Source organism: Eschrichtius robustus, chromosome 5 (genome assembly GCF_028021215.1).
Source record: "Eschrichtius robustus isolate mEscRob2 chromosome 5, mEscRob2.pri, whole genome shotgun sequence".
NCBI classification, from domain to species: domain Eukaryota; kingdom Metazoa; phylum Chordata; class Mammalia; order Artiodactyla; family Eschrichtiidae; genus Eschrichtius; species Eschrichtius robustus.
This window is the reverse complement of record NC_090828.1, coordinates 114,550,747-114,574,345: the sequence shown is the minus strand read 5'-3', so window position 1 is coordinate 114,574,345 and position 23,599 is coordinate 114,550,747.

Genomic DNA, 23,599 nt, shown 5'->3' with positions numbered 1-23,599 from the left:
AATCAGAAGATATCACTTATAGAGGGAATGTAAAAATCGCTACACTTGAACTGAATTACAAAACAGAACAGAGTCACACATTTAGAAAACACACTATGGCTGCCTAACGGGAAAGGCGAGGTGGGGTGATGCATAAAACAAGGGTTTCAAATTAGCTCAGATACCGTTCCATAAACCCAATATGTAATAGACAAGACCTACTGCTTGCTCAGTGAACTGCACTCAACACCCCCTATTCACCGCCCAAGAATAGATCTGATTAGTAAGAATCTTCAAACCTATGTATTGATATCTCTCCGTAAGTGAGTCAAGTGGGAGTAAAGCGGCATAAACACAGCAGTGAAAAGCAGCTAAACCCCATTAGGAAAATCAATTACTTTTAAAAACCCGTGAAACAAAGACAGTGAAAGAGAGAGAAATTCTTACAAAATTCGTTCAGGGGCTGTGATGCCACCTGGATTGACCATATCTAGACCCACAGCTGATTGAGACATAAGGGTGGACACTCTTGGGGCTGAGAGTTTTGGTGAGCTTGGGTGAGCAAACGCAGACCCTTTAAAGTAATACTGCGTGGTACCCGTCTGATGGGTCCCAAATCTCCAGGTTCAAGGGCATCTTCCTACATCGAAAACATGCATGAGAAACCCAGAAGATGGTACACTGTGTGATCGGGAAAGGTTTCTAAAACGCACCTCATTTCTCATCTCCTTGTGCTCGGGTTCGCCATTCCAGCCACTTTAATAGCAACCTCCCTCCTTGGAGAATCAGCACTTTAACCTCCTGTTCCGTACAGGTTTCAATTTGTCCTGAGGATGAACGGGAAGAGGGGGAACCAATGAGCGACTAGCTCTAGGTGGTGGGACAGGCACAGGTCACTCTATTTTCCCATCAGGAAGAAGAATTAACCACAGGCTCAGCCTGCCGCCCGGAACCAGAATAGGGCCTGAAGCAATCCTACGCTTTTGCGGCCAGCTCCCAAAAAAGCGAGTTGAAAAATGGAGCTCAGGGGCCCTGCAAATCACAAACCTGCAGAGTTAGAAATGATAACTCTCGCCCACAAAAATATTGAGGGAAGGCAACGAAGAGGATTTGAAAGCAAGGCAGAATTGCAGGAAACAGATTTCAGGAGGTAGATTCGAATCGCCTTTAAAGCACAGGAAAAGCGGCAAAACCTCGACAATGATGCCCTTGGCCAAAAAGGGCGTATGCGTTTTTTCCTGAATATATTCAGGAAAAAACGCATACGCCCTTTTTGGCCAACCAAGCAACCTGGAAAGGCAAATCAGCGCTACAAAGAAGTCTCCCTTCCCATCGGTCAAAAGGGCCATGCTGAATAAAGTGTCAATACCAGAAATGCAGGAGAGGCCATGGAGAAATGGGAGCCTTGCTACGCTGATGGGTGGGATGTAAATTGCCAACAGCCACTCTGGAGAAGTGTATGGTGTGTCCTGAAACATCTAAAAAACTCGGCTTAGAGAGCATAGGGCACTTCCACTCATGGGCGTCTAATTTGGGAAAACTAAAAATCAGCAAGGCACAGGCACTCCAAAGTTTAGGGTTGCTCTGTTGACAAGAACCTCCACTTCATTCCACCTTAAATATCCCAGGAAAGAGAAAAATGGATAAAGAAGTTGTGGTCCTTAGGTACAATGGAATATCACTCAGCCATGAAATCAACGTCATAAGGCTAGTAGCAGCATGATGAGTGGATTCAGGTACGACGGTTCTAAGTGAAATAAGTCACACAGAAAAAGACACTAATCAGAAGATATCACTTATAGAGGGAATGTAAAAACCGCTACACTTGAACTGAATTACAAAACAGAACAGAGTCACACATTTAGAAAACACACTATGGCTGCCTAACGGGAAAGGCGAGGTGGGGTGATGCATAAAACAAGGGTTTCAAATTAGCTCAGATACCGTTCCATAAACCCAATATGTAATAGACAAGACCTACTCCTTGCTCAGTGAACTGGACTCAACACCCCCTATTCACCGCCCAAGAATAGATCTGACTAGTAAGAATCTTCAAACCTATGTATTGATATCTCTCCGTAAGTGAGTCAAGTGGGAGTAAAGCGGCATAAACACAGCAGTGAAAAGCAGCTAAACCCCATTAGGAAAATCAATTACTTTTAAAAACCCGTGAAACAAAGACAGTGAAAGAGAGAGAAATTCTTACAAAATTCGTTCAGGGGCTGTGATGCCACCTGGATTGACCATATCTAGACCCACAGCTGATTGAGACATAAGGGTGGACACTCTTGGGGCTGAGAGGTTTGGTGAGGTTGGGTGAGCAAACGCAGACCCTTTAAAGTAATACTGCGTGGTACCCGTCTGATGGGTCCCAAATCTCCAGGTTCAAGGGCATCTTCCTACATCGAAAACATGCATGAGAAACCCAGAAGATGGTACACCGTGTGATCGGGAAAGGTTTCTAAAACGCACCTCATTTCTCATCTCCTTGTGCTCGGGTTCGCCATTCCATCCGCTTTACTAGCAATCTCCCTCCTTGGAGAATCAACACGTTTAACCTCCTGTTCCGTACAGGTTTCAATTTGTCCTGAGGATGAACGGGAAGAGGGGGAACCAATGAGCGACTAGCTCTAGGTGTTGGGAAAGGCACAGGTCACTCTATTTTCCCATCAGGAAGAAGAATTAACCACAGGCTCAGCCTGCCGCCCGGAACCAGAATAGGGCCTGAAGCAATCCTACGCTTTTGCGGCCAGCTCCCAAAAAAGCGAGTTGAAAAATGGAGCTCAGGGGCACTGCAAATCACAAATTGCAGAGTTAGAAATGATAACTCTCGCCCACAAAAATATTGAGGGAAGGCAACGAAGAGGATTTGAAAGCAAGGCAGAATTGCAGGAAACAGATTTCAGGAGGTAGATTCGAATCGCCTTTAAAGCACAGGAAAAGCGGCAAAACCTCGACAATGATGCCCTTGGCCAAAAAGGGCGTACGCGTTTTTTCCTGAATATATTCAGGAAAAAACGCATACGCCCTTTTTGGCCAACCAAGCAACCTGGAAAGGCAAATCAGCGCTACAAAGAAGTCTCGCTTCCCATCGGTCAAAAGGGCCATGCTGAATAAAGTGTCAATACCAGAAATGCAGGAGAGGCCATGGAGAAATGGGAGCCTTGCTACGCTGATGGGCGGGATGTAAATTGCCAACAGCCACTCTGGAGAAGTGTACGGTGTGTCCTGAAACATCTAAAAAACTCGGCTTAGAGAGCATAGGGCACTTCCACTCATGGGCGTCTAATTTGGGAAAACTAAAAATCAGCAAGGCACAGGCACTCCAAAGTTTAGGGTTGCTCTGTTGACAAGAACCTCCACTTCATTCCACCTTAAATATCCCAGGAAAGAGAAAAATGGATAAAGAAGTTGTGGTCCTTAGGTACAATGGAATATCACTCAGCCATGAAATCAACGTCATAAGGCTAGTAGCAGCATGATGAGTGGATTCAGGTACGACGGTTCTAAGTGAAATAAGTCACACAGAAAAAGACACTAATCAGAAGATATCACTTATAGAGTGAATGTGAAAACCACTACCCTTGAACTGAATTACAAAACAGAACAGAGTCACACATTTAGAAAACACACTATGGCTGCCTAACGGGAAAGGTGAGGTGGGGTGATGCCTAAAACAAGGGTTTCAAATTAGCTCAGATACCGTTCCATAAACCCAATATGTAATAGACAAGACCTACTCCTTGCTCAGTGAACTGGACTCAACACCCCCTATTCACCGCCCAAGAATAGATCTGACTAGTAAGAATCTTCAAACCTATGTATTGATATCTCTCCGTAAGTGAGTCAAGTGGGAGTAAAGCGGCATAAACACAGCAGTGAAAAGCAGCTAAACCCCATTAGGAAAATCAATTACTTTTAAAAACCCGTGAAACAAAGACAGTGAAAGAGAGAAAAATTCTTACAAAATTCGTTCAGGGGCTGTGATGCCACCTGGATTGACCATATCTAGACCCACAGCTGATTGAGACATAAGGGTGGACACTCTTGGGGCTGAGAGGTTTGGTGAGGTTGGGTGAGCAAACGCAGACCCTTTAAAGTAATACTGTGTGGTACCCATCCCATGGGTCCCAAATCTCCAGGTTCAAGGGCATCTTCCTACATCGAAAACATGCATGAGAAACCCAGAAGATGGTACACCGTGTGATCGGGAAAGGTTTCTAAAACGCACCTCATTTCTCATCTCCTTGTGCTCGGGTTCGCCATTCCAGCCACTTTAATAGCAATCTCCCTCCTTGGAGAAACAGCACTTTAACCTCCTGTTCCGTACAGGTTTCAATTTGTCCTGAGGATGAACGGGAAGAGGGGGAACCAATGAGCGACTAGCTCTAGGTGGTGGGACAGGCACAGGTCACTCTATTTTCCCATCAGGAAGAAGAATTAACCACCGGCTCAGCCTGCCGCCCGGAACCAGAATAGGTCCTGAAGCAATCCTACGCTTTTGCGGCCAGCTCCCAAAAAAGCGAGTTGAAAAATGGAGCTCAGGGGCCCTGCAAATCACAAACCTGCAGAGTTATAAATGATAACTCTCGCCCACAAAAATATTGAGGGAAGGCAACGAAGAGGATTTGAAAGCAAGGCAGAATTGCAGGAAACAGATTTCAGGAGGTAGATTCGAATCGCCTTTAAAGCACAGGAAAAGCGGCAAAACCTCGACAATGATGCCCTTGGCCAAAAAGGGCGTATGCGTTTTTTCCTGAATATATTCAGGAAAAAACGCATACGCCCTTTTTGGCCAACCAAGCAACCTGGAAAGGCAAATCAGCGCTACAAAGAAGTCTCGCTTCCCATCGGTCAAAAGGGCCATGCTGAATAAAGTGTCAATACCAGAAATGCAGGAGAGGCCATGGAGAAATGGGAGCCTTGCTACGCTGATGGGTGGGATGTAAATTGCCAACAGCCACTCTGGAGAAGTGTATGGTGTGTCCTGAAACATCTAAAAAACTCGGCTTAGAGAGCATAGGGCACTTCCACTCATGGGCGTCTAATTTGGGAAAACTAAAAATCAGCAAGGCACAGGCACTCCAAAGTTTAGGGTTGCTCTGTTGACAAGAACCTCCACTTCATTCCACCTTAAATATCCCAGGAAAGAGAAAAATGGATAAAGAAGTTGTGGTCCTTAGGTACAATGGAATATCACTCAGCCATGAAATCAACGTCATAAGGCTAGTAGCAGCATGATGAGTGGATTCAGGTACGACGGTTCTAAGTGAAATAAGTCACACAGAAAAAGACACTAATCAGAAGATATCACTTATAGAGGGAATGTAAAAACCGCTACACTTGAACTGAATTACAAAACAGAACAGAGTCACACATTTAGAAAACACACTATGGCTGCCTAACGGGAAAGGCGAGGTGGGGTGATGCATAAAACAAGGGTTTCAAATTAGCTCAGATACCGTTCCATAAACCCAATATGTAATAGACAAGACCTACTCCTTGCTCAGTGAACTGGACTCAACACCCCCTATTCACCGCCCAAGAATAGATCTGACTAGTAAGAATCTTCAAACCTATGTATTGATATCTCTCCGTAAGTGAGTCAAGTGGGAGTAAAGCGGCATAAACACAGCAGTGAAAAGCAGCTAAACCCCATTAGGAAAATCAATTACTTTTAAAAACCCGTGAAACAAAGACAGTGAAAGAGAGAGAAATTCTTACAAAATTCGTTCAGGGGCTGTGATGCCACCTGGATTCACCATATCTAGACACACAGCTGATTGAGACATAAGGGTGGACACTCTTGGGGCTGAGAGGTTTGGTGAGGTTGGGTGAGCAAACGCAGACCCTTTAAAGTAATACTGCGTGGTACCCGTCTGATGGGTCCCAAATCTCCAGGTTCAAGGGCATCTTCCTACATCGAAAACATGCATGAGAAACCCAGAAGATGGTACACCGTGTGATGGGGAAAGGTTTCTAAAACGCACCTCATTTCTCATCTCCTTGTGCTCGGGTTCGCCATTCCATCCGCTTTACTAGCAATCTCCCTCCTTGGAGAATCAACACGTTTAACCTCCTGTTCCGTACAGGTTTCAATTTGTCCTGAGGATGAACGGGAAGAGGGGGAACCAATGAGCGACTAGCTCTAGGTGTTGGGAAAGGCACAGGTCACTCTATTTTCCCATCAGGAAGAAGAATTAACCACAGGCTCAGCCTGCCGCCCGGAACCAGAATAGGGCCTGAAGCAATCCTACGCTTTTGCGGCCAGCTCCCAAAAAAGCGAGTTGAAAAATGGAGCTCAGGGGCACTGCAAATCACAAACCTGCAGAGTTAGAAATGATAACTCTCGCCCACAAAAATATTGAGGGAAGGCAACGAAGAGGATTTGAAAGCAAGGCAGAATTGCAGGAAACAGATTTCAGGAGGTAAATTCGAATCGCCTTTAAAGCACAGGAAAAGCGGCAAAACCTCGACAATGATGCCCTTGGCCAAAAACGGCGTATGCGTTTTTTCCTGAATATATTCAGGAAAAAACGCATACGCCCTTTTTGGCCAACCAAGCAACCTGGAAAGGCAAATCAGCGCTACAAAGAAGTCTCGCTTCCCATCGGTCAAAAGGGCCATGCTGAATAAAGTGTCAATACCAGAAATGCAGGAGAGGCCATGGAGAAATGGGAGCCTTGCTACGCTGATGGGTGGGATGTAAATTGCCAACAGCCACTCTGGAGAAGTGTATGGTGTGTCCTGAAACATCTAAAAAACTCGGCTTAGAGAGCATAGGGCACTTCCACTCATGGGCGTCTAATTTGGGAAAACTAAAAATCAGCAAGGCACAGGCACTCCAAAGTTTAGGGTTGCTCTGTTGACAAGAACCTCCACTTCATTCCACCTTAAATATCCCAGGAAAGAGGAAAATGGATAAAGAAGTTGTGGTCCTTAGGTACAATGGAATATCACTCAGCCATGAAATCAACGTCATAAGGCTAGTAGCAGCATGATGAGTGGATTCAGGTACGACGGTTCTAAGTGAAATAAGTCACACAGAAAAAGACACTAATCAGAAGATATCACTTATAGAGGGAATGTAAAAACCGCTACACTTGAACTGAATTACAAAACAGAACAGAGTCACACATTTAGAAAACACACTATGGCTGCCTAACGGGAAAGGCGAGGTGGGGTGATGCATAAAACAAGGGTTTCAAATTAGCTCAGATACCGTTCCATAAACCCAATATGTAATAGACAAGACCTACTCCTTGCTCAGTGAACTGGACTCAACACCCCCTATTCACCGCCCAAGAATAGATCTGACTAGTAAGAATCTTCAAACCTATGTATTGATATCTCTCCGTAAGTGAGTCAAGTGGGAGTAAAGCGGCATAAACACAGCAGTGAAAAGCAGCTAAACCCCATTAGGAAAATCAATTACTTTTAAAAACCCGTGAAACAAAGACAGTGAAAGAGAGAGAAATTCTTACAAAATTCGTTCAGGGGCTGTGATGCCACCTGGATTCACCATATCTAGACCCACAGCTGATTGAGACATAAGGGTGGACACTCTTGGGGCTGAGAGGTTTGGTGAGGTTGGGTGAGCAAACGCAGACCCTTTAAAGTAATACTGCGTGGTACCCGTCTGATGGGTCCCAAATCTCCAGGTTCAAGGGCATCTTCCTACATCGAAAACATGCATGAGAAACCCAGAAGATGGTACACCGTGTGATCGGGAAAGGTTTCTAAAACGCACCTCATTTCTCATCTCCTTGTGCTCGGGTTCGCCATTCCATCCGCTTTACTAGCAATCTCCCTCCTTGGAGAATCAACACGTTTAACCTCCTGTTCCGTACAGGTTGCAATTTGTCCTGAGGATGAACGGGAAGAGGGGGAACCAATGAGCGACTAGCTCTAGGTGTTGGGAAAGGCACAGGTCACTCTATTTTCCCATCAGGAAGAAGAATTAACCACAGGCTCAGCCTGCCGCCCGGAACCAGAATAGGTCCTGAAGCAATCCTACGCTTTTGCGGCCAGCTCCCAAAAAAGCGAGTTGAAAAATGGAGCTCAGGGGCACTGCAAATCACAAACCTGCAGAGTTATAAATGATAACTCTCGCCCACAAAAATATTGAGGGAAGGCAACGAAGAGGATTTGAAAGCAAGGCAGAATTGCAGGAAACAGATTTCAGGAGGTAAATTCGAATCGCCTTTAAAGCACAGGAAAAGCGGCAAAACCTCGACAATGATGCCCTTGGCCAAAAACGGCGTATGCGTTTTTTCCTGAATATATTCAGGAAAAAACGCATACGCCCTTTTTGGCCAACCAAGCAACCTGGAAAGGCAAATCAGCGCTACAAAGAAGTCTCGCTTCCCATCGGTCAAAAGGGCCATGCTGAATAAAGTGTCAATACCAGAAATGCAGGAGAGGCCATGGAGAAATGGGAGCCTTGCTACGCTGATGGGCGGGATGTAAATTGCCAACAGCCACTCTGGAGAAGTGTATGGTGTGTCCTGAAACATCTAAAAAACTCGGCTTAGAGAGCATAGGGCACTTCCACTCATGGGCGTCTAATTTGGGAAAACTAAAAATCAGCAAGGCACAGGCACTCCAAAGTTTAGGGTTGCTCTGTTGACAAGAACCTCCACTTCATTCCACCTTAAATATCCCAGGAAAGAGGAAAATGGATAAAGAAGTTGTGGTCCTTAGGTACAATGGAATATCACTCAGCCATGAAATCAACGTCATAAGGCTAGTAGCAGCATGATGAGTGGATTCAGGTACGACGGTTCTAAGTGAAATAAGTCACACAGAAAAAGACACTAATCAGAAGATATCACTTATAGAGGGAATGTAAAAACCGCTACACTTGAACTGAATTACAAAACAGAACAGAGTCACACATTTAGAAAACACACTATGGCTGCCTAACGGGAAAGGCGAGGTGGGGTGATGCATAAAACAAGGGTTTCAAATTAGCTCAGATACCGTTCCATAAACCCAATATGTAATAGACAAGACCTACTCCTTGCTCAGTGAACTGGACTCAACACCCCCTATTCACCGCCCAAGAATAGATCTGACTAGTAAGAATCTTCAAACCTATGTATTGATATCTCTCCGTAAGTGAGTCAAGTGGGAGTAAAGCGGCATAAACACAGCAGTGAAAAGCAGCTAAACCCCATTAGGAAAATCAATTACTTTTAAAAACCCGTGAAACAAAGACAGTGAAAGAGAGAGAAATTCTTACAAAATTCGTTCAGGGGCTGTGATGCCACCTGGATTCACCATATCTAGACCCACAGCTGATTGAGACATAAGGGTGGACACTCTTGGGGCTGAGAGGTTTGGTGAGGTTGGGTGAGCAAACGCAGACCCTTTAAAGTAATACTGCGTGGTACCCGTCTGATGGGTCCCAAATCTCCAGGTTCAAGGGCATCTTCCTACATCGAAAACATGCATGAGAAACCCAGAAGATGGTACACCGTGTGATCGGGAAAGGTTTCTAAAACGCACCTCATTTCTCATCTCCTTGTGCTCGGGTTCGCCATTCCATCCGCTTTACTAGCAATCTCCCTCCTTGGAGAATCAACACGTTTAACCTCCTGTTCCGTACAGGTTGCAATTTGTCCTGAGGATGAACGGGAAGAGGGGGAACCAATGAGCGACTAGCTCTAGGTGTTGGGAAAGGCACAGGTCACTCTATTTTCCCATCAGGAAGAAGAATTAACCACAGGCTCAGCCTGCCGCCCGGAACCAGAATAGGTCCTGAAGCAATCCTACGCTTTTGCGGCCAGCTCCCAAAAAAGCGAGTTGAAAAATGGAGCTCAGGGGCACTGCAAATCACAAACCTGCAGAGTTATAAATGATAACTCTCGCCCACAAAAATATTGAGGGAAGGCAACGAAGAGGATTTGAAAGCAAGGCAGAATTGCAGGAAACAGATTTCAGGAGGTAGATTCGAATCGCCTTTAAAGCACAGGAAAAGCAGCAAAACCTCGACAATGATGCCCTTCGCCAAAAAGGGCGTATGCGTTTTTTCCTGAATATATTCAGGAAAAAACGCATACGCCCTTTTTGGCCAACCAAGCAACCTGGAAAGGCAAATCAGCGCTACAAAGAAGTCTCGCTTCCCATCGGTCAAAAGGGCCATGCTGAATAAAGTGTCAATACCAGAAATGCAGGAGAGGCCATGGAGAAATGGGAGCCTTGCTACGCTGATGGGCGGGATGTAAATTGCCAACAGCCACTCTGGAGAAGTGTACGGTGTGTCCTGAAACATCTAAAAAACTCGGCTTAGAGAGCATAGGGCACTTCCACTCATGGGCGTCTAATTTGGGAAAACTAAAAATCAGCAAGGCACAGGCACTCCAAAGTTTAGGGTTGCTCTGTTGACAAGAACCTCCACTTCATTCCACCTTAAATATCCCAGGAAAGAGAAAAATGGATAAAGAAGTTGTGGTCCTTAGGTACAATGGAATATCACTCAGCCATGAAATCAACGTCATAAGGCTAGTAGCAGCATGATGAGTGGATTCAGGTACGACGGTTCTAAGTGAAATAAGTCACACAGAAAAAGACACTAATCAGAAGATATCACTTATAGAGGGAATGTAAAAACCGCTACACTTGAACTGAATTACAAAACAGAACAGAGTCACACATTTAGAAAACACACTATGGCTGCCTAACGGGAAAGGCGAGGTGGGGTGATGCATAAAACAAGGGTTTCAAATTAGCTCAGATACCGTTCCATAAACCCAATATGTAATAGACAAGACCTACTCCTTGCTCAGTGAACTGGACTCAACACCCCCTATTCACCGCCCAAGAATAGATCTGACTAGTAAGAATCTTCAAACCTATGTATTGATATCTCTCCGTAAGTGAGTCAAGTGGGAGTAAAGCGGCATAAACACAGCAGTGAAAAGCAGCTAAACCCCATTAGGAAAATCAATTACTTTTAAAAACCCGTGAAACAAAGACAGTGAAAGAGAGAGAAATTCTTACAAAATTCGTTCAGGGGCTGTGATGCCACCTGGATTCACCATATCTAGACCCACAGCTGATTGAGACATAAGGGTGGACACTCTTGGGGCTGAGAGGTTTGGTGAGGTTGGGTGAGCAAACGCAGACCCTTTAAAGTAATACTGCGTGGTACCCGTCTGATGGGTCCCAAATCTCCAGGTTCAAGGGCATCTTCCTACATCGAAAACATGCATGAGAAACCCAGAAGATGGTACACCGTGTGATCGGGAAAGGTTTCTAAAACGCACCTCATTTCTCATCTCCTTGTGCTCGGGTTCGCCATTCCATCCGCTTTACTAGCAATCTCCCTCCTTGGAGAATCAACACGTTTAACCTCCTGTTCCGTACAGGTTGCAATTTGTCCTGAGGATGAACGGGAAGAGGGGGAACCAATGAGCGACTAGCTCTAGGTGTTGGGAAAGGCACAGGTCACTCTATTTTCCCATCAGGAAGAAGAATTAACCACAGGCTCAGCCTGCCGCCCGGAACCAGAATAGGTCCTGAAGCAATCCTACGCTTTTGCGGCCAGCTCCCAAAAAAGCGAGTTGAAAAATGGAGCTCAGGGGCACTGCAAATCACAAACCTGCAGAGTTATAAATGATAACTCTCGCCCACAAAAATATTGAGGGAAGGCAACGAAGAGGATTTGAAAGCAAGGCAGAATTGCAGGAAACAGATTTCAGGAGGTAAATTCGAATCGCCTTTAAAGCACAGGAAAAGCGGCAAAACCTCGACAATGATGCCCTTGGCCAAAAACGGCGTATGCGTTTTTTCCTGAATATATTCAGGAAAAAACGCATACGCCCTTTTTGGCCAACCAAGCAACCTGGAAAGGCAAATCAGCGCTACAAAGAAGTCTCGCTTCCCATCGGTCAAAAGGGCCATGCTGAATAAAGTGTCAATACCAGAAATGCAGGAGAGGCCATGGAGAAATGGGAGCCTTGCTACGCTGATGGGCGGGATGTAAATTGCCAACAGCCACTCTGGAGAAGTGTATGGTGTGTCCTGAAACATCTAAAAAACTCGGCTTAGAGAGCATAGGGCACTTCCACTCATGGGCGTCTAATTTGGGAAAACTAAAAATCAGCAAGGCACAGGCACTCCAAAGTTTAGGGTTGCTCTGTTGACAAGAACCTCCACTTCATTCCACCTTAAATATCCCAGGAAAGAGGAAAATGGATAAAGAAGTTGTGGTCCTTAGGTACAATGGAATATCACTCAGCCATGAAATCAACGTCATAAGGCTAGTAGCAGCATGATGAGTGGATTCAGGTACGACGGTTCTAAGTGAAATAAGTCACACAGAAAAAGACACTAATCAGAAGATATCACTTATAGAGGGAATGTAAAAACCGCTACACTTGAACTGAATTACAAAACAGAACAGAGTCACACATTTAGAAAACACACTATGGCTGCCTAACGGGAAAGGCGAGGTGGGGTGATGCATAAAACAAGGGTTTCAAATTAGCTCAGATACCGTTCCATAAACCCAATATGTAATAGACAAGACCTACTCCTTGCTCAGTGAACTGGACTCAACACCCCCTATTCACCGCCCAAGAATAGATCTGACTAGTAAGAATCTTCAAACCTATGTATTGATATCTCTCCGTAAGTGAGTCAAGTGGGAGTAAAGCGGCATAAACACAGCAGTGAAAAGCAGCTAAACCCCATTAGGAAAATCAATTACTTTTAAAAACCCGTGAAACAAAGACAGTGAAAGAGAGAGAAATTCTTACAAAATTCGTTCAGGGGCTGTGATGCCACCTGGATTCACCATATCTAGACCCACAGCTGATTGAGACATAAGGGTGGACACTCTTGGGGCTGAGAGGTTTGGTGAGGTTGGGTGAGCAAACGCAGACCCTTTAAAGTAATACTGCGTGGTACCCGTCTGATGGGTCCCAAATCTCCAGGTTCAAGGGCATCTTCCTACATCGAAAACATGCATGAGAAACCCAGAAGATGGTACACCGTGTGATCGGGAAAGGTTTCTAAAACGCACCTCATTTCTCATCTCCTTGTGCTCGGGTTCGCCATTCCATCCGCTTTACTAGCAATCTCCCTCCTTGGAGAATCAACACGTTTAACCTCCTGTTCCGTACAGGTTGCAATTTGTCCTGAGGATGAACGGGAAGAGGGGGAACCAATGAGCGACTAGCTCTAGGTGTTGGGAAAGGCACAGGTCACTCTATTTTCCCATCAGGAAGAAGAATTAACCACAGGCTCAGCCTGCCGCCCGGAACCAGAATAGGTCCTGAAGCAATCCTACGCTTTTGCGGCCAGCTCCCAAAAAAGCGAGTTGAAAAATGGAGCTCAGGGGCACTGCAAATCACAAACCTGCAGAGTTATAAATGATAACTCTCGCCCACAAAAATATTGAGGGAAGGCAACGAAGAGGATTTGAAAGCAAGGCAGAATTGCAGGAAACAGATTTCAGGAGGTAAATTCGAATCGCCTTTAAAGCACAGGAAAAGCGGCAAAACCTCGACAATGATGCCCTTGGCCAAAAACGGCGTATGCGTTTTTTCCTGAATATATTCAGGAAAAAACGCATACGCCCTTTTTGGCCAACCAAGCAACCTGGAAAGGCAAATCAGCGCTACAAAGAAGTCTCGCTTCCCATCGGTCAAAAGGGCCATGCTGAATAAAGTGTCAATACCAGAAATGCAGGAGAGGCCATGGAGAAATGGGAGCCTTGCTACGCTGATGGGCGGGATGTAAATTGCCAACAGCCACTCTGGAGAAGTGTATGGTGTGTCCTGAAACATCTAAAAAACTCGGCTTAGAGAGCATAGGGCACTTCCACTCATGGGCGTCTAATTTGGGAAAACTAAAAATCAGCAAGGCACAGGCACTCCAAAGTTTAGGGTTGCTCTGTTGACAAGAACCTCCACTTCATTCCACCTTAAATATCCCAGGAAAGAGGAAAATGGATAAAGAAGTTGTGGTCCTTAGGTACAATGGAATATCACTCAGCCATGAAATCAACGTCATAAGGCTAGTAGCAGCATGATGAGTGGATTCAGGTACGACGGTTCTAAGTGAAATAAGTCACACAGAAAAAGACACTAATCAGAAGATATCACTTATAGAGGGAATGTAAAAACCGCTACACTTGAACTGAATTACAAAACAGAACAGAGTCACACATTTAGAAAACACACTATGGCTGCCTAACGGGAAAGGCGAGGTGGGGTGATGCATAAAACAAGGGTTTCAAATTAGCTCAGATACCGTTCCATAAACCCAATATGTAATAGACAAGACCTACTCCTTGCTCAGTGAACTGGACTCAACACCCCCTATTCACCGCCCAAGAATAGATCTGACTAGTAAGAATCTTCAAACCTATGTATTGATATCTCTCCGTAAGTGAGTCAAGTGGGAGTAAAGCGGCATAAACACAGCAGTGAAAAGCAGCTAAACCCCATTAGGAAAATCAATTACTTTTAAAAACCCGTGAAACAAAGACAGTGAAAGAGAGAGAAATTCTTACAAAATTCGTTCAGGGGCTGTGATGCCACCTGGATTCACCATATCTAGACCCACAGCTGATTGAGACATAAGGGTGGACACTCTTGGGGCTGAGAGGTTTGGTGAGGTTGGGTGAGCAAACGCAGACCCTTTAAAGTAATACTGCGTGGTACCCGTCTGATGGGTCCCAAATCTCCAGGTTCAAGGGCATCTTCCTACATCGAAAACATGCATGAGAAACCCAGAAGATGGTACACCGTGTGATCGGGAAAGGTTTCTAAAACGCACCTCATTTCTCATCTCCTTGTGCTCGGGTTCGCCATTCCATCCGCTTTACTAGCAATCTCCCTCCTTGGAGAATCAACACGTTTAACCTCCTGTTCCGTACAGGTTGCAATTTGTCCTGAGGATGAACGGGAAGAGGGGGAACCAATGAGCGACTAGCTCTAGGTGTTGGGAAAGGCACAGGTCACTCTATTTTCCCATCAGGAAGAAGAATTAACCACAGGCTCAGCCTGCCGCCCGGAACCAGAATAGGTCCTGAAGCAATCCTACGCTTTTGCGGCCAGCTCCCAAAAAAGCGAGTTGAAAAATGGAGCTCAGGGGCACTGCAAATCACAAACCTGCAGAGTTATAAATGATAACTCTCGCCCACAAAAATATTGAGGGAAGGCAACGAAGAGGATTTGAAAGCAAGGCAGAATTGCAGGAAACAGATTTCAGGAGGTAGATTCGAATCGCCTTTAAAGCACAGGAAAAGCAGCAAAACCTCGACAATGATGCCCTTCGCCAAAAAGGGCGTATGCGTTTTTTCCTGAATATATTCAGGAAAAAACGCATACGCCCTTTTTGGCCAACCAAGCAACCTGGAAAGGCAAATCAGCGCTACAAAGAAGTCTCGCTTCCCATCGGTCAAAAGGGCCATGCTGAATAAAGTGTCAATACCAGAAATGCAGGAGAGGCCATGGAGAAATGGGAGCCTTGCTACGCTGATGGGCGGGATGTAAATTGCCAACAGCCACTCTGGAGAAGTGTACGGTGTGTCCTGAAACATCTAAAAAACTCGGCTTAGAGAGCATAGGGCACTTCCACTCATGGGCGTCTAATTTGGGAAAACTAAAAATCAGCAAGGCACAGGCACTCCAAAGTTTAGGGTTGCTCTGTTGACAAGAACCTCCACTTCATTCCACCTTAAATATCCCAGGAAAGAGAAAAATGGATAAAGAAGTTGTGGTCCTTAGGTACAATGGAATATCACTCAGCCATGAAATCAACGTCATAAGGCTAGTAGCAGCATGATGAGTGGATTCAGGTACGACGGTTCTAAGTGAAATAAGTCACACAGAAAAAGACACTAATCAGAAGATATCACTTATAGAGGGAATGTAAAAACCGCTACACTTGAACTGAATTACAAAACAGAACAGAGTCACACATTTAGAAAACACACTATGGCTGCCTAACGGGAAAGGCGAGGTGGGGTGATGCATAAAACAAGGGTTTCAAATTAGCTCAGATACCGTTCCATAAACCCAATATGTAATAGACAAGACCTACTCCTTGCTCAGTGAACTGGACTCAACACCCCCTATTCACCGCCCAAGAATAGATCTGACTAGTAAGAATCTTCAAACCTATGTATTGATATCTCTCCGTAAGTGAGTCAAGTGGGAGTAAAGCGGCATAAACACAGCAGTGAAAAGCAGCTAAACCCCATTAGGAAAATCAATTACTTTTAAAAACCCGTGAAACAAAGACAGTGAAAGAGAGAGAAATTCTTACAAAATTCGTTCAGGGGCTGTGATGCCACCTGGATTCACCATATCTAGACCCACAGCTGATTGAGACATAAGGGTGGACACTCTTGGGGCTGAGAGGTTTGGTGAGGTTGGGTGAGCAAACGCAGACCCTTTAAAGTAATACTGCGTGGTACCCGTCTGATGGGTCCCAAATCTCCAGGTTCAAGGGCATCTTCCTACATCGAAAACATGCATGAGAAACCCAGAAGATGGTACACCGTGTGATCGGGAAAGGTTTCTAAAACGCACCTCATTTCTCATCTCCTTGTGCTCGGGTTCGCCATTCCATCCGCTTTACTAGCAATCTCCCTCCTTGGAGAATCAACACGTTTAACCTCCTGTTCCGTACAGGTTGCAATTTGTCCTGAGGATGAACGGGAAGAGGGGGAACCAATGAGCGACTAGCTCTAGGTGTTGGGAAAGGCACAGGTCACTCTATTTTCCCATCAGGAAGAAGAATTAACCACAGGCTCAGCCTGCCGCCCGGAACCAGAATAGGTCCTGAAGCAATCCTACGCTTTTGCGGCCAGCTCCCAAAAAAGCGAGTTGAAAAATGGAGCTCAGGGGCACTGCAAATCACAAACCTGCAGAGTAATAAATGATAACTCTCGCCCACAAAAATATTGAGGGAAGGCAACGAAGAGGATTTGAAAGCAAGGCAGAATTGCAGGAAACAGATTTCAGGAGGTAAATTCGAATCGCCTTTAAAGCACAGGAAAAGCGGCAAAACCTCGACAATGATGCCCTTGGCCAAAAACGGCGTATGCGTTTTTTCCTGAATATATTCAGGAAAAAACGCATACGCCCTTTTTGGCCAACCAAGCAACCTGGAAAGGCAAATCAGCGCTACAAAGAAGTCTCGCTTCCCATCGGTCAAAAGGGCCATGCTGAATAAAGTGTCAATACCAGAAATGCAGGAGAGGCCATGGAGAAATGGGAGCCTTGCTACGCTGATGGGCGGGATGTAAATTGCCAACAGCCACTCTGGAGAAGTGTATGGTGTGTCCTGAAACATCTAAAAAACTCGGCTTAGAGAGCATAGGGCACTTCCACTCATGGGCGTCTAATTTGGGAAAACTAAAAATCAGCAAGGCACAGGCACTCCAAAGTTTAGGGTTGCTTTGTTGACAAGAACCTCCACTTCATTCCACCTTAAATATCCCAGGAAAGAGGAAAATGGATAAAGAAGTTGTGGTCCTTAGGTACAATGGAATATCACTCAGCCATGAAATCAACGTCATAAGGCTAGTAGCAGCATGATGAGTGGATTCAGGTACGACGGTTCTAAGTGAAATAAGTCACACAGAAAAAGACACTAATCAGAAGATATCACTTATAGAGGGAATGTAAAAACCGCTACACTTGAACTGAATTACAAAACAGAACAGAGTCACACATTTAGAAAACACACTATGGCTGCCTAACGGGAAAGGCGAGGTGGGGTGATGCCTAAAACAAGGGTTTCAAATTAGCTCAGATACCGTTCCATAAACCCAATATGTAATAGACAAGACCTACTCCTTGCTCAGTGAACTGGACTCAACACCCCCTATTCACCGCCCAAGAATAGATCTGACTAGTAAGAATCTTCAAACCTATGTATTGATATCTCTCCGTAAGTGAGTCAAGTGGGAGTAAAGCGGCATAAACACAGCAGTGAAAAGCAGCTAAACCCCATTAGGAAAATCAATTACTTTTAAAAACCCGTGAAACAAAGACAGTGAAAGAGAGAGAAATTCTTACAAAATTCGTTCAGGGGCTGTGATGCCACCTGGATTGACCATATCTAGACCCACAGCTGATTGAGACATAAGGGTGGACACTCTTGGGGCTGAGAGGTTTGGTGAGGTTGGGTGAGCAAACGCAGACCCTTTAAAGTAATACTGCGTGGTACCCGTCTGATGGGTCCCAAATCTCCAGGTTCAAGGGCATCTTCCTACATCGAAAACATGCATGAGAAACCCAGAAGATGGTACACCGTGTGATCGGGAAAGGTTTCTAAAACGCACCTCATTTCTCATCTCCTTGTGCTCGGGTTCGCCATTCCATCCGCTTTACTAGCAATCTCCCTCCTTGGAGAATCAACACGTTTAACCTCCTGTTCCGTACAGGGTGCAATTTGTCCTGAGGATGAACGGGAAGAGGGGGAACCAATGAGCGACTAGCTCTAGGTGTTGGGAAAGGCACAGGTCACTCTATTTTCCCATCAGGAAGAAGAATTAACCACAGGCTCAGCCTGCCGCCCGGAACCAGAAAAGGGCCTGAAGCAATCCTACGCTTTTGCGGCCAGCTCCCAAAAAAGCGAGTTGAAAAATGGAGCTCAGGGGCACTGCAAATCACAAACCTGCAGAGTTAGAAATGATAACTCTCGCCCACAAAAATATTGAGGGAAGGCAACGAAGAGGATTTGAAAGCAAGGCAGAATTGCAGGAAACAGATTTCAGGAGGTAGATTCGAATCGCCTGTAAAGCACAGGAAAAGCGGCAAAACCTCGACAATGATGCCCTTGGCCAAAAAGGGCGTATGCGTTTTTTCCTGAATATATTCAGGAAAAAACGCATACGCCCTTTTTGGCCAACCAAGCAACCTGGAAAGGCAAATCAGCGCTACAAAGAAGTCTCGCTTCCCATCGGTCAAAAGGGCCATGCTGAATAAAGTGTCAATACCAGAAATGCAGGAGAGGCCATGGAGAAATGGGAGCCTTGCTACGCTGATGGGCGGGATGTAAATTGCCAACAGCCACTCTGGAGAAGTGTACGGTGTGTCCTGAAACATCTAAAAAACTCGGCTTAGAGAGCATAGGGCACTTCCACTCATGGGCGTCTAATTTGGGAAAACTAAAAATCAGCAAGGCACAGGCACTCCAAAGTTTAGGGTTGCTCTGTTGACAAGAACCTCCACTTCATTCCACCTTAAATATCCCAGGAAAGAGAAAAATGGATAAAGAAGTTGTGGTCCTTAGGTACAATGGAATATCACTCAGCCATGAAATCAACGTCATAAGGCTAGTAGCAGCATGATGAGTGGATTCAGGTACGACGGTTCTAAGTGAAATAAGTCACACAGAAAAAGACACTAATCAGAAGATATCACTTATAGAGGGAATGTAAAATCCGCTACACTTGAACTGAATTACAAAACAGAACAGAGTCACACATTTAGAAAACACACTATGGCTGCCTAACGGGAAAGGTGAGGTGGGGTGATGCCTAAAACAAGGGTTTCAAATTAGCTCAGATACCGTTCCATAAACCCAATATGTAATACACAAGACCTACTCCTTGCTCAGTGAACTGGACTCAACACCCCCTATTCACCGCCCAAGAATAGATCTGACTAGTAAGAATCTTCAAACCTATGTATTGATATCTCTCCGTAAGTGAGTCAAGTGGGAGTAAAGCGGCATAAACACAGCAGTGAAAAGCAGCTAAACCCCATTAGGAAAATCAATTACTTTTAAAAACCCGTGAAACAAAGACAGTGAAAGAGAGAGACATTCTTACAAAATTCGTTCAGGGGCTGTGATGCCACCTGGATTGACCATATCTAGACCCACAGCTGATTGAGATATAAGGGTGGACACTCTTGGGGCTGAGAGGTTTGGTGAGGTTGGGTGAGCAAACGCAGACCCTTTAAAGTAATACTGCGTGGTACCCGTCTGATGGGTCCCAAATCTCCAGGTTCAAGGGCATCTTCCTACATCGAAAACATGCATGAGAAACCCAGAAGATGGTACACCGTGTGATCGGGAAAGGTTTCTAAAACGCACCTCATTTCTCATCTCCTTGTGCTCGGGTTCGCCATTCCATCCGCTTTACTAGCAATCTCCCTCCTTGGAGAATCAACACGTTTAACCTCCTGTTCCGTACAGGTTGCAATTTGTCCTGAGGATGAACGGGAAGAGGGGGAACCAATGAGCGACTAGCTCTAGGTGTTGGGAAAGGCACAGGTCACTCTATTTTCCCATCAGGAAGAAGAATTAACCACAGGCTCAGCCTGCCGCCCGGAACCAGAATAGGTCCTGAAGCAATCCTACGCTTTTGCGGCCAGCTCCCAAAAAAGCGAGTTGAAAAATGGAGCTCAGGGGCACTGCAAATCACAAACCTGCAGAGTTAGAAATGATAACTCTCGCCCACAAAAATATTGAGGGAAGGCAACGAAGAGGATTTGAAAGCAAGGCAGAATTGCAGGAAACAGATTTCAGGAGGTAGATTCGAATCGCCTTTAAAGCACAGGAAAAGCGGCAAAACCTCGACAATGATGCCCTTGGCCAAAAAGGGCGTATGCGTTTTTTCCTGAATATATTCAGGAAAAAACGCATACGCCCTTTTTGGCCAACCAAGCAACCTGGAAAGGCAAATCAGCGCTACAAAGAAGTCTCGCTTCCCATCGGTCAAAAGGGCCATGCTGAATAAAGTGTCAATACCAGAAATGCAGGAGAGGCCATGGAGAAATGGGAGCCTTGCTACGCTGATGGGCGGGATGTAAATTGCCAACAGCCACTCTGGAGAAGTGTACGGTGTGTCCTGAAACATCTAAAAAACTCGGCTTAGAGAGCATAGGGCACTTCCACTCATGGGCGTCTAATTTGGGAAAACTAAAAATCAGCAAGGCACAGGCACTCCAAAGTTTAGGGTTGCTCTGTTGACAAGAACCTCCACTTCATTCCACCTTAAATATCCCAGGAAAGAGAAAAATGGATAAAGAAGTTGTGGTCCTTAGGTACAATGGAATATCACTCAGCCATGAAATCAACGTCATAAGGCTAGTAGCAGCATGATGAGTGGATTCAGGTACGACGGTTCTAAGTGAAATAAGTCACACAGAAAAAGACACTAATCAGAAGATATCACTTATAGAGGGAATGTAAAAACCGCTACACTTGAACTGAATTACAAAACAGAACAGAGTCACACATTTAGAAAACACACTATGGCTGCCTAACGGGAAAGGTGAGGTGGGGTGATGCCTAAAACAAGGGTTTCAAATTAGCTCAGATACCGTTCCATAAACCCAATATGTAATAGACAAGACCTACTCCTTGCTCAGTGAACTGGACTCAACACCCCCTATTCACCGCCCAAGAATAGATCTGACTAGTAAGAATCTTCAAACCTATGTATTGATATCTCTCCGTAAGTGAGTCAAGAGGGAGTAAAGCGGCATAAACACAGCAGTGAAAAGCAGCTAAACCCCATTAGGAAAATCAATTACTTTTAAAAACCCGTGAAACAAAGACAGTGAAAGAGAGAGAAATTCTTACAAAATTCGTTCAGGGGCTGTGATGCCACCTGGATTGACCATATCTAGACCCACAGCTGATTGAGACATAAGGGTGGACACTCTTGGGGCTGAGAGGTTTGGTGAGGTTGGGTGAGCAAACGCAGACCCTTTAAAGTAATACTGTGTGGTACCCATCCCATGGGTCCCAAATCTCCAGGTTCAAGGGCATCTTCCTACATCGAAAACATGCATGAGAAACCCAGAAGATGGTACACCGTGTGATCGGGAAAGGTTTCTAAAACGCACCTCATTTCTCATCTCCTTGTGCTCGGGTTCGCCATTCCAGCCACTTTAATAGCAATCTCCCTCCTTGGAGAAACAGCACTTTAACCTCCTGTTCCGTACAGGTTTCAATTTGTCCTGAGGATGAACGGGAAGAGGGGGAACCAATGAGCGACTAGCTCTAGGTGGTGGGACAGGCACAGGTCACTCTATTTTCCCATCAGGAAGAAGAATTAACCACCGGCTCAGCCTGCCGCCCGGAACCAGAATAGGTCCTGAAGCAATCCTACGCTTTTGCGGCCAGCTCCCAAAAAAGCGAGTTGAAAAATGGAGCTCAGGGGCCCTGCAAATCACAAACCTGCAGAGTTATAAATGATAACTCTCGCCCACAAAAATATTGAGGGAAGGCAACGAAGAGGATTTGAAAGCAAGGCAGAATTGCAGGAAACAGATTTCAGGAGGTAGATTCGAATCGCCTTTAAAGCACAGGAAAAGCGGCAAAACCTCGACAATGATGCCCTTGGCCAAAAAGGGCGTATGCGTTTTTTCCGGAATATATTCAGGAAAAAACGCATACGCCCTTTTTGGCCAACCAAGCAACCTGGAAAGGCAAATCAGCGCTACAAAGAAGTCTCGCTTCCCATCGGTCAAAAGGGCCATGCTGAATAAAGTGTCAATACCAGAAATGCAAGAGAGGCCATGGAGAAATGGGAGCCTTGCTACGCTGATGGGCGGGATGTAAATTGCCAACAGCCACTCTGGAGAAGTGTACGGTGTGTCCTGAAACATCTAAAAAACTCGGCTTAGAGAGCATAGGGCACTTCCACTCATGGGCGTCTAATTTGGGAAAACTAAAAATCAGCAAGGCACAGGCACTCCAAAGTTTAGGGTTGCTCTGTTGACAAGAACCTCCACTTCATTCCACCTTAAATATCCCAGGAAAGAGAAAAATGGATAAAGAAGTTGTGGTCCTTAGGTACAATGGAATATCACTCAGCCATGAAATCAACGTCATAAGGCTAGTAGCAGCATGATGAGTGGATTCAGGTACGACGGTTCTAAGTGAAATAAGTCACACAGAAAAAGACACTAATCAGAAGATATCACTTATAGAGGGAATGTAAAAACCGCTACACTTGAACTGAATTACAAAACAGAACAGAGTCACACATTTAGAAAACACACTATGGCTGCCTAACGGGAAAGGTGAGGTGGGGTGATGCCTAAAACAAGGGTTTCAAATTAGCTCAGATACCGTTCCATAAACCCAATATGTAATAGACAAGACCTACTCCTTGCTCAGTGAACTGGACTCAACACCCCCTATTCACCGCCCAAGAATAGATCTGATTAGTAAGAATATTCAAACCTATGTATTGATATCTCTCCGTAAGTGAGTCAAGTGGGAGTAAAGCGGCATAAACACAGCAGTGAAAATCAGCTAAACCCCATTAGGAAAATCAATTACTTTTAAAAACCCGTGAAACAAAGACAGTGAAAGAGAGAGAAATTCTTACAAAATTCGTTCAGGGGCTGTGATGCCACCTGGATTGACCATATCTAGACCCACAGCTGATTGAGACATAAGGGTGGACACTCTTGGGGCTGAGAGTTTTGGTGAGCTTGGGTGAGCAAACGCAGACCCTTTAAAGTAATACTGCGTGGTACCCGTCTGATGGGTCCCAAATCTCCAGGTTCAAGGGCATCTTCCTACATCGAAAACATGCATGAGAAACCCAGAAGATGGTACACTGTGTGATCGGGAAAGGTTTCTAAAACGCACCTCATTTCTCATCTCCTTGTGCTCGGGTTCG